At 41.8% G+C, this 14,395-nt stretch overlaps 1 protein-coding gene across 1 annotated transcript in view; it reads right to left on the bottom strand.

The window, feature by feature from the left end:
• Positions 1-14,392, bottom strand: part of FAM13A (family with sequence similarity 13 member A) — a 333,264-nt gene extending 318,872 nt beyond the window's left edge. Inside the window, exon 1 of the mRNA XM_044946341.2 lies at positions 14,265-14,392. The gene's annotated coding sequence lies outside the window, so the exon portion shown is untranslated. The remainder of the gene's footprint in view (positions 1-14,264) is intronic.
• Between the last annotated feature and the right edge of the window lie 3 nt (positions 14,393-14,395).

Here is a 14,395-nt window from a genome sequence, read left to right as displayed (position 1 = left end):
TTCCAGGCAAGAGTACTGGAGTGGGGAGCCATTGCCTTCTCCGAAACAATCAGTAATGTTTGTTTATTGCCAAAGTCTTTCACATATGTTCTCATTTAGTTACGGTAACAATTCCACAATATAGGTAATATTCATGTTTATCAAATGAGAGACTGAAGATCAACAAAGGTTCAGACTTACACAGCCAACAATGGACAAAGCTACGTTTCAAACCCAGGCTTCTCTGAGATTAGTGTTCTCACAAATGCAATAAAATACAATCAGCAAATCCCTTTTTAGAACACATCTGATTTCCAGTTGTGGCAAGACTAAGAGTAAAGGCGTATTATGAACATCATTGCTAATTACAAGGAATAAACAATAAACCAATATTCCAACTGAGAAATACTAAAGCAAAAGAGATTTAAAAAAATTACTCAGCACATTTACCGGTATTATCTCATTCAATCAACATAAAAAAACACAGGATGCAAATGCCATCATTCCCATTTTATAATGAAAAAATATTTGAAACTCAGAAATCAAATTACTTGCCCAACCACTGCTGGAAAGATGTACAAACAGAATCGAAACTCAAAATGTCACTTATTTATTTAACAATAAAGTAATTACTAAGAAAACATCATTGCAAACAGTGGACTTTTTATGGATATAATTTATAATTATAAAGCATTAAAATGCATGAATATGCTAGACTATTATGGACTGTTAGGAAAGACGGAAAGAGCATTACTATAAGATTATTGTACATTCATGTGACAGCGAACTGTTCAGTAGGAATATTTCACGTTACTATAGCTCTATTTGTTTGTTTTGGCTTCCTGGGTGGCTTAGAGGTAAAGAATCTGTCTGCCGATGCAGGAAATGCTGGTTCGATTCCTGGGCTGAGAAGATCCTCTGGAGAAGGAAATGGCAACCCGCTCCAATATTTTTGCCTGGGAAATCCCATGGACAGAGGAGCCTGGCAGGTTACAGTCCATGGGGACGCAGAAGAGTGAGACATGACTTAGTGACTAAAATAACCACAACAAATAATTTAATCACTATTTACAGATATGAATTGCTACTAAATCCCCACTTTATATATAACAATGTGTGTTCCCCTTCACTGGAATATGGTAAAATGCCTAGTGGACTTCCCAGGTGGCACGAGTGATTAAAAAAAAAAAAAAATCCACCTACTAATGCAGAAGACTTAAGAGATGTGGGTTCAGTCCCTGGGTTGGGAAGATCCCCTGGAAGAGGAAATGGCAACTCACTCCAGTATTCTTGCCTGGAGAACCCCAAGGACAAAAGAGCCTGGTGGGTTATAGTCCATGGGGTCACAAAGAGTTGGACACAGTTTAGTGACTGAGCACAAAATGCCTAGTGGTCAAGCAATTAACTGCTGTAGCCTGGGATAAATCACTGCAGATGGTGACTGCAGCCATGAAATTAAAAGACGCTTGCTCCTTGGAAGAAAAGCTATGACCAACCTAGACAGCATAATAAAAAGCAGAGACATTACTTTGCCAACAAAGGTCCATCTAGTCAAAGTTATGGTTTTTCCAGTAGCCATGTACGGATGTGAGAGCTGGACTATAAAGAAAGCTGCGTGCTGAAGAATTGATGCTTTTGAACTGTGGTATTGGAGAAGACTTGAGAGTCCCTTGGACTGCAAGGGGATTCAACCAGTCCATCCTAAAGGAGATCAGTCCTGGGTTTTCATTGGAAGGACTGACACTGAAGCTGAAATTCCAATACTTGGGCACCTGATGTGAAGAACTGATTCATTGGAAAAGACCCTGATGCTGGGCAAGATTTAAGGCGGGAGGAGAAGGGAATGACAGAGGATGAGATGGTTGGATGGCATCACCACCTCAATGGACATGAGTTTGAGTAAGCTCTGGGAGTTGGTGATGGACAGGGGAGCCTGGTGTGCTGCAGTCCATGGGGTTGCAAAGAGTTGGACACTACTGAGCAACTGAACTGAGAAAAATAAATTTCATACTCATGTGCAAAGACTCTCAAAATATGCAAAAGGGAATCATTCAACTCAAAAGTAAAAAGATAAAAAGTGTAAGGGACGGAGGGAGGGAGGAAAGTTGGTTAGTTGAAGTCAATACTGCATTTGAAAGCTACGTCAGAAAAACTACCTAAAAACCTGCTCTTCAGGGACTGTAGCAATAATAAATTAAAGTCATCTACTGGTTACAAAAAAAAATTCCAACAACTTCAGAACAAGGTCAGTGCAAAATAATTCCTGTGTTATGGTAACAGAGATTATTGTTAAATTTATCAGCCTGTTTCTTTTTAACATGACTGGAAACAAACTACCAATTGAAGTGAGAAATTTTAAAAGTCCTGTCAGCATTATAATGATAGATTTAATAAATCCATAAATTTTTTCTAAAAGAAGCAATCATGTAATTGCACATCAATTCAGCACACTGTTGACAGGGGTTTTCCAAATTGTTAGCTAGTTTCACTATTACATCCCCAAAGGAAAAGAACACAATGTAGAAGATAAAGAAAAAGGGGGAAATAGAAATTTGTGAGATCTACAAGCATTGTTATAAAAAGAAAAGGGTAGGGGTCAGGAGCTACCCCACACCCAAGGTCAGGGGCAGCAGCTGAGAGGAGCAACCCCATGTCCAAGGAGCAGTGGCTGCGCGAGTGCAGGAGGGCCAAGAGGAGCTTCTCCACGTTCAAGGTCAGGAGGGGCAGTGGTGAGGAGATACCCCTCGTCCAAGGTAAGGAGCAGTAGCTGCACTTTGCTGGAGCAGCGGTGAAGAGATACCCCATGTCCAAATAAGGGAAACCCAAGTAAGACGGTAGGTGTTGCCAGAGGCATCAGAGGGCAGACACACAAACCATACTCACAGAAAACTAGTCAATCTAATCACACGGACCACAGCAATGTCTAACTCAATGAAACTAAGCCATGCCGTGTGGGGCCACCCAAGATGGGCGGGTCATGGTGCAGAGGTTTGACAGAATGCGGTCCACTGGAGAAGGGAATGGCAAACCACTTCAGTATTCTTGCCTTGAGAACCCCATGAACAGTATGAAAAGGCAAAATGATAGGCTACTGAAAGAGGAACTCTCCAGGTCGGTAGATGCCCAATATGCTACTGGAGATCAGTGGAGAAATAACTCCAGAAAGAATGAAGGGAGGGACCAGGCAAAAACAATACCCAGCTGTGGATGTGACTGGTGATAGAAGCAAGGTCTGATGCTGTAAAGAGCAATATTGCATAGGAACCTGGAATGTTAGGTCCATGAATCAAGGCAAATTGGAAGTGGTCAAACAGGAGATGGCAAGAGTGAACGTCAACATTCTAGGAATCAGCGAACTAAAATGGACTGGAATGGGTGAATTTAACTCAGATGACCATTTTATCTACTACTGTGGGCAGGAATCCCTTAGAAGAAATGGAGTAGCCATCATGGTCAACAAAAGAGTCCAAAATGCAGTACCTGGATGCAATCTCAAAAACGACAGAATGATCTCTGTTTGTTTCCAAGGCAAACCTTTCAATATCACAGTAATCCAAGTCTATACCCCAACCAGTAACACTGAAAAAGCTGAAGTTGAACGGTTCTATGAAGACCTACAAGACCTTTTAGAACTAACACCCAAAAAAAGATGTCCTTTTCATTATAGGGGACTGGAATGCAAAAGTAGGAAGTCAAGAAACACCTGGTGTAACAGGCAGATTTGGCCTTGGAATACGGAATGAAGTAGGGCAAAGGCTAATAGAGTTTTGCCAAGAGAACGCACTGGTCATAGCAAACACCCTCTTCCAACAACACAAGACAAGACTCTACACATGGACATCACCAGATGGTCAACACCGAAATCTGATTATATTCTTTGCAGCCAAAGATGGAAAAGCTCTATACAGTCAGCAAAAACAAGATCGGGAGCTGACTGTGACTCAGATCATGAACTCCTTATTGCCAAATTCAGACTTAAATTGAAGAAAGTAGGGAAAACCACTAGACCATTCAGGTATGACCTAAATCAAATCCCTTGTGACTATACAGTGGAAGTGAGAAATAGATTTAAGGGACTAGATCTGTTAGATAGAGTGCCTGATGAACTATGGACAGAGGTTTGTGACACTGTACAGGAGACAGGGATCAAGACCATCCCCATGGAAAAGAAATGCAAAAAAGCAAAATGGCTGTCTGGGGAGGCCTTACAAATAGCTGTGAAAAGAAGAGAAGCAAAAACAAAGGAGAAAAGGAAAGATATAAGCATCTGAATGCAGAGTTCCAAAGAATAGCAAGGAGCGATAAGAAAGCCTTCCTCAGTGATCAATGCAAAGAAATAGAGGAAAACAACAGAATGGGAAAGACTAGAAATCTCTTTAAGAAGATTAGAGATACCAAGGGAACATTTCATGCAAAAATGGGCACAATAAAGGACAGAAATGGTATGGACCTAACAGAAGCAGAAGATACTAAGAATAGTAGTGGCAAGAGTATACAGAAGAACTGTATAAAAAAGATCTTCATGACCAAGATAATCAGGATGGTGTGATCACTCACCTAGAGCCAGACATCCTGGAATGTGAAGTCAAGTGGGCCTTAGAAAGCATAACTATGAACAAAGCTAGTGGAGGTGATGAAATTCCAGTTGAGCTACTTCAAATCCTGGAAGATGATGCTGTGAAAGTGCTGCACTCAATATGCCAGCAAATTTGGAAAACTCAGCAGTGGACACAGGACTGGAAAAGGTCAGCTTTCATTCCAATCCCAAAGAAAGGCAATGCCAAGAATGCTCAAACTACCGCACAATTGCACTCATCTCACACGCTAGTAAAGTAATGCTCAAAATTCTCCAAGCAGGTTTCAGCAATACGTGAAACGTGAACTTCCAGATGTTCAAGCCAGTTTTTGAAAAGGCAGAGGAACCAGAGATTAAATTGCCAACATCACTGGATCAATGAAAAAGCAAGAGAGTTCCAGAAAAACATCTATTTCTGCTTTATTAACTATGCCAAAGCCTTTGACTGTGTGGATCACAATAAACTGTGGAAAATTCTGAAAGAGATGGGAATACCAGACCACCTGATCTGCCTCTTGAGAAACCTATATGCAGGTCAGGAAACAACAGTTAGAACTGTACATGGAACAACAGACCGGTTCCAAATAGGAAAAGTAGTACATCATGGCTGTATATTGTCACCCTGCTTATTTAACTTATATGCAGAGTACATCATGAGAAATGTTGGGCTGGAAGAAGCACAAGCTAGAATGAAGATTGCTGGGAGAAATATCAATAACTTCAGATATGCAGATAACACCACCCTTATGGCAGAAAGTGAAGAAGAACTAAAAAGCCTCTTGATGAAAGTGAAAGAGGAGAGTGAAAAAGTTGACTTAAAGCTTAACATTCAGAAAACTAAGATCATGGCATCCGGTCCCACCATTTCATGGGAAATAGATGGGGAAACAGTGGAAACACTGGCTGACTTTATTTTTTAGGCTCCAAAATCACTGCCGATGGTGACTGCAGCCATGAAATTAAAAGACGCTCACTCCTTGAAAGGAAAGTTATGACCAACATAAACGCCATATTCAAAAGCAGAGACATTACTTTGCCAACAAAGGTCCGTCTAGTCAAGGCTATGGTTTTTCCAGTGGTCATGTATGGATGTGAGAGTTGGACTGTGAAGAAAGCGGAGCACCAAAGAATTGATGCTTTTGAACTGTGGTGTTGGAGAAGACTCTTGAGAGTCCCTTGGACTGTAAGGAGATCCAACCAGTCCATCCTAAAGGAGATCAGTCCTGGGTGTTATTTGGAAGGAATGATGCTAAAGCTGAAACTCCAATACTTTGGCCACCTCATGCGAAGAGTTGACTCATTGGAAAAGACTCTGATGCTGGGAGGGATTGAGGGCAGGAAGAGAAGGGGATGACAGAGGATGAGATGGCTGCATGGAATCACCGAGTTGATGGACATGAGTTTGGGTGAACTCCTGGAGCTGGTGATGGACAGGGAGGCCTGGCGTGCTGCAATTCATGGGGTCGCAAAGAGTTGGACACGACTGAGCGACTGAACTGAACTCAACTGAGGGGAAAATATATACATATATACACACACACACACATATAAATTGATATATGTGAATACACACCCATATGAAACAAAGCAAAAAAGGAAAAATATGAAAAGGCAAGGGAAAGAGATAATTATCACCTACCACCACCTTTCAGAATTTTAGTGTCAGGGTTTAAGTTGAGAAAGAAAATTAATACAAATAGGAAGGGCAGAGTTAGACTCTGCCACTATTTTACAAAGGAGAAAAAGATAATAATAAAGTATATTTCAAACATATCTCCAAAAGGATGACTCTTTGAATACTGTCAATTGCACCATGCTGCTGCTGCTGCTAAGTCACTTCAGTCGTGTCCAACTCTGTGCGACCCCATAGACAGCAGTCCACTAGGCTCCCCCATCCCTGGGATTCTCCAGGCAAGAACACTGGAGTGGGTTGCCATTTCCTTCTCCAATGCATGAAAGTGAAAAGTGACAGTGAAGTTGCTCAGTCGTGTCCGACTCTTAGTGATCCCATGGACTGCAGCCTACCAGGCTCCTCAGTCCATGGGATTTTCCAGGCAAGAGTACTAGAGTGGGGTGCCATTGTCTTCTCCAAATATAGAAAGAGTTACCACTAAAAGAACACAATGAATGACTAAGAGAAAGAAAAATACAATAAATTCAAAAGGAGTTAGCTATAGCAATTTAGCACAAACCAAAGCTCATAGATTTGTTCAAGTCAGTGCTGAAATGGACATATCTAGTTCTTGTGTCAGATAAAAGGACGCCTAATTTCATCCACAAGTCATAATTTTTTCTTCTGACTAGATGGCCAGAATTTATCACAAGAATCCTTAAGTGACTGCATATCATGAAAAATATTGTCCACATCAGTTGTGCTAGATATAGAGATGTTCGTCAGCAAGTTCTTTATGTCTCTTCTCTAGCAAAGCCAGGCTTCCTTGGTAACCTGCAATGCAGGAGATCCAGGTTTGATTCTCGGGTCAGGAACATCCCCTGGAGAAGGGATAGGTTCCCCACTCCAGCATTCATGGGCTTCCCTGGGGGCTCAAATGGTAAAGAATCCACCTGCAATTCTGGAGAGCTGGGTTTGATTCCTGGGTTGGGAAAGATCGCCTGGAGAAGGGCATGGCAACCCACTCCAGTATTCTTGCCTGAGGAATCCCATGGACAGAGGAGCCTGGTGGGCTACAGTCCATGGACTCACAAAGAGTCAGACACAACTGAGCGACTAAGAACAACCAGGAAAGCCAGTGGAAGAACAGTAAATTGTAATACTTTAAACTTATTATTGTAACTCTATTGTGATTTAATTAAAAACTGAACTAAGGATCTGAATAGATGGCACTGCAAAAAAAAGATATATGAAATTGGTAAATAAGCTAATCAAGTCATGCTCCAATGAGCCATAAGGGAAATACAAGGCAAAACCACAACCGGATACCAGTTTACATCTGCTGGGATGCTGTGAACAGAAAAGACAGTAACAAGTGTTGGTGAAGACATGGAGACACTGGAGCCTGCTGTGGTCTGACGGTCCATGTCCCTTCAAAATTCCTATGCTGAAATCCTAATGCCCAATATGACAGCCTGAGGTGGCAAGACCTTTGGGGTGTGCTTAGGTCTTGAGGGTGGAGCTTTCACTAATAGGTTCTAATAGAAGAGACCCACAGAGATCCCCCACCCCTTCCACCAAGTGGTGACATGACAAGAAGGCATCTCTCAACCACGAAGTCGGTCCTAACCAGCCATCAGGCCAAATCTGCTGACACCATGGTTCGAGACCTCTCACCCTCCAGGACTGTAAGAAATAACTTTCTGTTGTATATAAGCTACCTGATCTGTGGTATTTTGTTATAGCAGTCTGAATAAGATTGAGTCCTCACATACTATAAGATGGTGAATTGCTTTAGAAAATAGCTCCTCAAAGGGTTATACATAAAGTTACCACATGAACTAGCAACTCCAATCTGTGGTACACCTCAGAGAAATGAATACATATGTGCACACAAAAACTTGTACTTGGATGTTCACAACAGCATTATTCATAATAGTCAAACAGTGGAAACAAGCAAAATGTCCATCATCTGATAGATGAAACACAGGGTATCCATATAACAATTATTCAGTAATAAATTGATGCAGTGATGCATGCTACAACAGGATTAAACTTGCAAACATTTGGTTAAAGGAAAAGAAGCCAGTCACAAAGGGCACACACTGTATGATTCCATTTATATGAAATACCTAGAATAGGCAAATCCATAAAGACGAGTGGTTGCCAAGGGCTGAGGAAGAGGACGGAGGAATGGAGGGAAAGGGGGTATTCTTTTTGGGTGATAGAAACTTCTAGAATTGATCAAAACTGAGTTTCACGAACACCATCGCGAGGCGTTAACAACTATCATCTTCAAGCATAAGGGAGTCTCATAAGGTGGAACTACAATGACTAGCCAGTTGCATTAGGGATAGCTTCAAGGTTGAAAGAATTAATAATTATTACTTAAACTTTTTTGAATCTTGGAGCCTTCGAGTATGTGTTGAAAGCTTTGAACAAGGTAAGTATGGTGTTACCCTGAGGAATGTAATTAATTTCATAGACATTAGAGAATGATTCTCCATGACTGCAATCAAACAAGACAAAAACAACATCACTCTTTAATCCTGCCTGAACAGAAAATCTCACCAGGAAAGAAGGGGAAAGCTATGTTACCACAAAAATGATCAAACACCCTCCTCTCCAGGTTAGCAAGAGTGATTACTTCTTCTTCTCCAAGGACTCTAGCCAGTTCCTCTGGCTTCTAGAGTAAAAATTAAGATGCCTAATAGCCAAATGGCCTCTGCTTTCTAACAGCACCCATCCAAAAACAAACCCTTCAATTCCTTTAAACCTCTCTAAAAATCACCTTACCCAAATCCTATAATAAGCTCTACCTGACTCCCTCTTTTCTGAGACTCTCTGTTCAGTAGTAAGCCCAACTGGGCAAAGATGTGTTTCTGATGGTATTTGGTTGATTAGAATCAACAATATCTAAAATATTTATAATGTGTTAATAAACACATGTATATAATTTATGTATATAACTTCAAATTCTTACTGAAATATGCATATACATACACACATTACATATATAATAATTACACTGATGAAAGAGGATGGATACACACCAAAATATTAAGTGTAGTTATTTCTGAATATTGGTATGCCTGTTTCCCTTTTTGTTTTTCTGTATTTTATATCTTCCTTCAAATATTGCATATAATTTAAGAAGGTAGGAGGGGAAGAGAAAAGAAAAACTCCCAAAAGAATGTTTTAAGAGAGGAATCTCATTCACAGTGGTTGTCAATGTATAAGGCTTTCAATCTTTAGCCTATTACAAACACATGTGACGCTCACTGAAAATAAGGATTCCTGAGCTTCATCCTGGGAGTGGGCGCCAGAATCGATAAGTCACACACCAAGCGATTCTCATCCATAGGGTCTAAGGAACCTTGAAAAACTCAGCTTTGGGGACAAACTAGAACTTGAAAGATGTACAGATTAACAGAAGAAGGAAAAGACTTTGTAGGCTAAAGAAGAAGAATGAGGAGCCTGAAACCATGATGCTGCATTTGCCTTGGAGAGGGAGAGGGAGGCACCGGAGGCTCTCAATAAACCTGATTTGATCCACCTGACAAAACTGTGGCTCCTTTAGCAAACAGCTGGACATTGGAAACATAAGGCGGGCAGTGTGTAATCTCACTCAAATTCCCCACCCACATTGTTGACATCAATCAGCAATTCACTGGTTCTTCAATTTATATCCACCTGCTTTCCTAACTTTTAACATTTCCACCAGCAATTTTCCCTCTTCTGACCCTATTAAATCTTTTCTACCCTCCCAGGAACTCATTCTCTTATCTGTGCCTATACTGCCTATCAGCTGAAAATCTACCGCCAGCCAACAAAGAAATATGGAAAACTAAATTAAGTTTAAAAGCCCCTTGAAAGTGGAAGTCGCTCAGTCACGTCCGACTCTTTGTGACCCCATGCCTATACAGTCTATGGAATTCTCCAGGCCAGAACACTGGAGTGGGTAGCCTTTCCCTTCTCCAGAGGATCTTGCCAACCCAGGGATCGAACCCAGGTCTCCCGAATTGCAGGTGGATTCTTTACCAGCTGAGTCACAAGGGAAGCCATAAAAGCCTACTGAGCATCTATACAACACAAGACTATAAGTCACCTTTCAATATCATAACCTTTTCTTTTTTTTAAGGAAAAGGACTTTCTGATGAGCAATCTGACCTCACACTTGGGGCAAGAAATTTAAGTGGGAAAGTGTTCCCCCCTTTAACTAATTTAAAAGAAAACGTTTATAATAAAAATGAATAAGCTTTTGTCTACAATATACAGTAAAATAACTTTACAGCTAAGAGAGACTTCAAAGTACAAACTTTCATTTTATTGATGACTGCTTCTTCTCCAATGAGGAGAAGCCTGTTCCTTTGGCTTCTGGGGTAAAAATGAAGATGCCTAATAGTAAAATTGCCTCTGCTTTCTAACAGCACCCAACCAAGAACAGACCCTTCACTTTCTTTAAATGTCTCTAAAAATCACCTTCAGTTCAGTTCAGTCACTCAGTCATGTCCAACTTTTTGCGACCCCATGAATTGCAGCACTCCAGGCCTCCCTGCCCGGAGTTCACTCAGACTCACGTCCATCGAGTCAGTGATGCCATCCAGCCATCTCATCCTCTGTCATCCCCTTCTCCTCCTGCCCCCAATCCCTCCCAGCATCAGAGTCTTTTCCAATGAATCAACTCTTCACATGAGGTGGCCAAAGTACTGGAGTTTCAGCTTTAGCATCATTCCCTCCAAAGAAATCCCAGGGCTGATCTCCTTCAGAATGGACTGGTTGGATCTCCTTGCAGTCCAAGGGACTCTCAAGAGTCTTCTCCAACACCACAGTTCAAAAGCATCAATTCTTCGGCACTCAGCTTTCTTCACAGTCCAATTCTCACATCCATACATGACCACAGGAAAAACCATAGCCTTGACTAGATGGACCTTTGTTGGTAAAGTAATGTCCCCTGCCTTTGAATATGCTATCTAGGTTGGTCATAACTTTCCTTCCAAGGAGTAAGCATCTTTTAATTTCATGGCTGCAATCACCATCTGCAGTGATTTTGGAGCCTAGAAAAATAAAGTCTGACACTGTTTCCACTGTTTCCCCATCTATTTCCCATGAAGTGATGGGACCAGATGCCATGATCTTCGTTTTCTGGATGTTGAGCTTTAAGCCAACTTTTTCACTCTCCACTTTCACTTTCATCAAGAGGCTTTTTAGTTCCTCTTCACTTTCTGCCATAAGGGTGGTGTTATCTGCATATCTGAGGTTATTGATATTTCTCCGGGCAATCTTGATTCCAGCTTACCCAAATCCTATAATAAGCTCTACCTGACTCCCAGCTTGAGCTTGTTTCACAGCTTGTTAGCACTAAAACACAACCCCAAATTATTTTAGTTTAAAATTCCCCTTAATATTTTATGTCTCTTAAAATAGGTAACAGTACATTTTTTTTTGAAAGTGACAGATTTCCCATTGGCAGTAAAATTTTCAATTAACAGAGAAATACTACTTGATATTAAATCAGTTTAATACACATGGAACGATGTTAACATGTCCTCATCCTAAGCTTACTGGAGTAATTTCAGGTATCAAACAAAAACTTCCAAGTGCATGAGGTTAGTGATGAACTAAATGGAAACCTAAAATGCAGCGCCTATAAAATCAAGAATTTATTCTAGAGGTTTCCTATTCCACTGCAATACTATTATGCATTAAGAATAAATTTAGGGCTTGTAAATGGTCAGAAACATAAGCCACTTTCAGGTGATTTGGAGTAGTTTTAAGAAAACCCACATTCCATAAACCAAATGCTGTGTCTGATCAACTCAGTTGCAGACTTAGAAGTACTCTCAAGCAAGAATGCCTTTTTGGTAGGTTATTGCCAAAAGTTTAATTTTAATAAACTGAGACTTTAATTTTTCAGAAAAAAAAACCCCACAAGTATACTTTCCTGTTTTCATGTGTTTGAGTTAATACTTCAATTGTGATAGTGTGGGCAGAACACGCTTCAAAGTCAGATTAATCTCCATTCAACAACCTACATTTGATACAGTCATACATTTCTTTAAGCTTTGCATCCTTGTACATAAAACAGAGGTAACACAAACTTTACTATTAGAAGGACTTAGGAGAGACTGCATATATGCAGAAGGAAAGAAAGACTGGTGGCAAAATTCCACAAGGAGTGACGTGTCTTTTGATTAGGGTAAGGGACAACTGGAAAACAGATACAGAATATAAAGTTGCTCTGTGTAATAAAGGAAGAAGAATTTTAAGATTTCACAGGTGGCTGAGAAAGAAGGACAGAAGGGACCCTGAGACAGAAAAACACTGGAGAGAAAAGGGAAGGACGACACAGCAAGGCAGAGCAAGGCTGTGAGACCCAATGGAAAGAACTGGCAGTAAGAAGTTCCCTATGGCCAGCCAGTCTCTTAATAAAACAAGGCTAACATGCATTCTATTTTAAGGTCTCCCTACTCTTATAGCTAATGTATTGATGTATCTACTGCAATTAGTGACCCCTCCCCTCCTGTTAGATGAAAAAAATCTTGTCTAAAGCTGTCCTGGGCAGACAAGGGTCTCCTACGAAGTAGTGTTTGAGGAAAACAAGAAATGTGGGCTATGTTCCAAATTTGAACTTACACAAGGTGATGAAAAGGGAACAGCTATAAGAGATAAGACACGAGCAAGCTGGAGAATTCAGCAGAAACATAGAGGATCCGAGAGGTGTCTGGAAGGAAATGAAACCTCAGAGATAGAGGGGGATAGAGGTTAAGAGTCAGAGTTCATTTTATTTAAATATTATGGGGCCAGTAGGCTGTGAGGGGGGAAAACCAGGCTAACTTCTGGCTACATGTAATGTCAGCTCCCTTTACTTCTGAGGAATGAATAATGTTTCATACCTCAGATACACCTGTTTTCACGCTTCTTATTAACTATCGCTGGAGAAGGAAATGGCAACCCACTCCAGCATTCATCCCTGGAGAATCCCATGGACAGAGAAACCTGGCAGGCTACACAGTCTAGTCCGTGGGGATGTACGAGTCGGACACAACTTAGCGACTAAAACACCTCCAACCACAGCTATCACAGAAAAGAGGCTAACTTTAAAAAATGATACTAAACTAGAACGAAGTTTCATTTTATCCAATATAGTGGACCAAGACTGACTGGTTGATGCGGGGAGGGAGAGGAAAAGCAGACATTTGTCAAAAACCACTTACAACTTCAGTATAACTAGGAGATCAAAGATTTTCCAACACGTCAGATGGGGAAAAGCTGTGATTTTGAGGAAGGAAAATGAGCAGTTTGGGAGAGGAAGTCAGAGAATTAGAAGCCTTAAAACCATCTCCGCAGTAAGACTGCTCAGGTCAGTTCCCTTTTGAAACAGTCTGGCAACAAAGTCGCCTTTGCAAATAAATGGCTAATATCTATGCTAATTTATGTGAACGAAAAAGGTTAGACATTTATGTTCAGAAATTCGAGAGGCTTAACTAAAAGACTCTTGCATTTTTTTCAAATTGTACAAAAAAAAGAGTAATAAAGGACAGACTACAGGCGTGCCCTCGGTAAACAGGTGCTGCAGGACTGTGTAGCCGCTCGCTTCTCTAGGGAAGGCTCCCGGCCCTGCGGGGAAGCGAGTCCCGCAACGCCGGCAAGGCACGGTCCCTCGAAGCGGTTATAACGGCACAGGTGCCCGCAACTGATTCGTTTAAAACGCCCAAATAGAAACGTAGTGTATCTCGGATTCAAACCAACCAAGGGAGTCTTTGTTAAAATTCCCTTACTACTACCCAGAGGCAGAGACAGTGAAGGGAGCGGCATGAAATTCACGAGGGAGCTTCCCACAGGCTCTCGCGTCTCCCGGGCTCCGTCAGCTTCACACAGAGTAGCTTTTACAGAGACTGAGACTTCACCCACGAGCAACCCAGCAGGAAGGCGACCGGATACGCAGTTTGACCGCCCTCGGCGGCGCGCCCACCTCTCCGGGGCTCGCTCGGATGGATGTTGCAGAGCTCAGCCCTACGTCCTCGCCTGACCCCTTTCCCCACGGGGAGCCAGCCTCCCTGCCTTCGGCCAGCAGCCGCGTCCCCCCGCTTATACCTTGACTCGGGATTCTTGCTCCGGCTCGTCCTGTCCTGGCGGGCGGGCTGGGGACTCCCGGGAGTCTGCGCTGCGAGGCGCGGACGCCCGGGCCGCTATTTGTAAACAAGCTCCACGTGCGCTCGCCCTGC

Source organism: Bubalus bubalis, chromosome 7, assembly GCF_019923935.1.
Source record: "Bubalus bubalis isolate 160015118507 breed Murrah chromosome 7, NDDB_SH_1, whole genome shotgun sequence".
Lineage (NCBI taxonomy): Eukaryota > Metazoa > Chordata > Mammalia > Artiodactyla > Bovidae > Bubalus > Bubalus bubalis.
The sequence above is the reverse complement of the archived record's forward strand: the minus strand, read 5'-3'. Positions and strand labels throughout refer to the sequence as shown.